This window comes from Apium graveolens, chromosome 11 (genome assembly GCF_009905375.1).
Source record: "Apium graveolens cultivar Ventura chromosome 11, ASM990537v1, whole genome shotgun sequence".
NCBI classification, from domain to species: Eukaryota; Viridiplantae; Streptophyta; class Magnoliopsida; order Apiales; family Apiaceae; genus Apium; species Apium graveolens.
In genome coordinates, this window is record NC_133657.1 from 16,801,894 (window position 1) to 16,804,216 (window position 2,323).

A 2,323-nucleotide genomic window follows, 5' to 3' on the forward strand; every position below is an offset into this window, starting at 1 on the left:
TCAGGTAAAGGTTTAAGCTCAAGAGTAGGAGCTTACTCAAAAGATGGCTTGAGGCGCTTCGGAGAACTTTTCAACTCCTCCAATCCAAGAAATTCAAAAGGCATATCCATCTTTCACTTCCAGGGAGAAGCATTCAAATATTGCAAGTGCTAATCACCTTCGTCATCTTCACTTTCAGAATTCCCCAATAAGGCTTTCTCTAAAGCATCGGACCTTAGCAATCGATCGAGTTCAGAATTAACCACAGTATCGACCATTTCCACCTTAAAACACTCCTCATTTTCTATAGGGAATTTCATAGAATTGAACACATTAAAAGTTATATCATGATCCATCATTCGCATGGTAAGCTCACCCTTCTGCACATCTATCAAGGTTCGGCTAGTAGCCAAGAAAGGTCTTCACAAGATAATGGGGATTTTCTTATCCTCCTCGAAATCAAGAATTACTAAATCAGCAGAGCAAATGAGTTTATCCATCTTGACCAAGACATCCTCCACAATACCTCGCGGATATGTAATAGAATGGTCGACCAACTGCAAAGTCATGTATGTAGGCTTTGGATCAGGCAAGTCCAACTTTTTGAAGGTTAACAATGGCATTAGATTGATGCTAGCTCCCAAGTCACATAGACACTTATCAAATGACACCTTCCCAATGGTGCAAGGAATAGTGAAGCTTCCAGGATCTTTAAGCTTCAGAAGTAATTTCTGCTGCAGCACCGCACTGCATTCCTTCGTAAAAGCAACGGTCTCTAAGTCATCAAGCTTCACCTTCCTAGAGAGAATACCTTTCATAAACTTTGCATAACTAGGAATTTGTTCAAGAGCTTCAGTGAAAGGTATGTTGATGTGAATTTTCTTGAACACCTCCAGATACTTCACAAACTGCTTATCCAGTTTCTTCTTCGCATCCTCTTAGGAAAAGGAGGTGGATGATAGATCTGTTTCTCTCTTGTATTACTCTCTAGAGGAGTGTGCTCAACAGTAGTCTTCCTTGGTCCCACTTCCGCTTCCTGCTGCTCTACTTCTTCTTCAACCCCGGCTTCTTCATTTGAAACTTGAGTTTGTTCGGGATTCGCAACCTTTCCAGACCTCAAAGTGATTGCCTTTACCTGCTCCTTAGCTTCCCTCTTCCCTGGAACTTCAGTATCACTAGGGATACCAGGTTGATAATTTAGCAAGGCATTGGCAATTTGTCCAATTTAATTTTCCAAGATCTTGATAGAAACAGCTTGACTCTTGCACATAAGCTTCAACTCCTCTAATTCAGATTTTTCATTAGCTTGTTGCAGCTGAAGTTGCCGCCTTGGTGCATATTGCAGTTGCTGAAAATCAGGGGGTTGTACTCCTTAGCTAGGTACTGCTGATAAGGCTGTTGAACCGCATTCTGAGCATTGCTCTATCTGAAATTAGGATGATTGCGGTTGTTGGGATGATAAGTGACTGGAACAGGTTTTTATGATCACTGAAAGTTGCTCACAAACTGAGCTGATTCACTAGATATAGCACACTGATCAGTCTCATGGGCACCAGCACAAAGCTCACAGACACTAGTGATTTGATTAACTCCATAATTAGTCAAGGTGTCCACCTTCATCGTCAAAGCCTTAAGTTGGGCAGCTATAACAGTTGTTGCATCCAACTCCAGAATTCCTGCTACTTTTCCCTGAGTCAGTCTCTGAGAAGGATTCTGGTATTCATTAGCAGCCATCAGTTCAATCAATTCATAAGGTTTGTTATAGTTTTTAGCCCACAAGGCTCCTCCTGATGCTGCATCGATCATGGGTCTAGAAGTTACACCCAATCTATTGTAAAAACAGTTTATAATCATCCAATCAGGCATATCGTGGTGTGGGCACTTCCTTAGCATCTCCTTATATCGATCACAAACCTTACACAGAGATTCTCCAGTTTGCTGAGCAAACTGAGTAAGAGCATTCCTGATTGCAGCAGTCTTCGCCATAGGGAAGAATTTAGTGAGAAACTTTTGAGCAAGATCCTCCCATGTGGTGATAGACCCTAGTGGTAGAGAATGTAACCAGCACTTCGCTTTATCCCTTAGAGAAAATGGGAATAGTCGCAGCTTGATAGCATCTTCAGTCACACAATTGAACTTGAAAGTGTCACAGATCTCAATGAAATCCCTGATATCCATGTTGGGGTCTTCAGTAGGAGAACCCCAAAAATGAACTGAGTTCTGTATCATCTGAATCGTGCTTGACTAGATCTCAAAAACGTTAGCCGAGATGGATGTCCTGATGATGCTTGACTGAATATCATTGATCTTAGGCTGAGAATAGTCCATGAAAGCCTTATGAATT

At 41.6% G+C, this 2,323-nt stretch overlaps 1 non-coding gene across 1 annotated transcript; it reads left to right on the forward strand.

Moving 5' to 3' along the window:
- Nucleotides 1-1,843: 1,843 nt before the first annotated feature.
- LOC141698754 (small nucleolar RNA R71) lies at nucleotides 1,844-1,950 on the forward strand. Its single transcript, XR_012565257.1, has one exon. It is a non-coding gene; the product is annotated as a small nucleolar RNA R71 (small nucleolar RNA).
- Nucleotides 1,951-2,323: the final 373 nt, after the last annotated feature.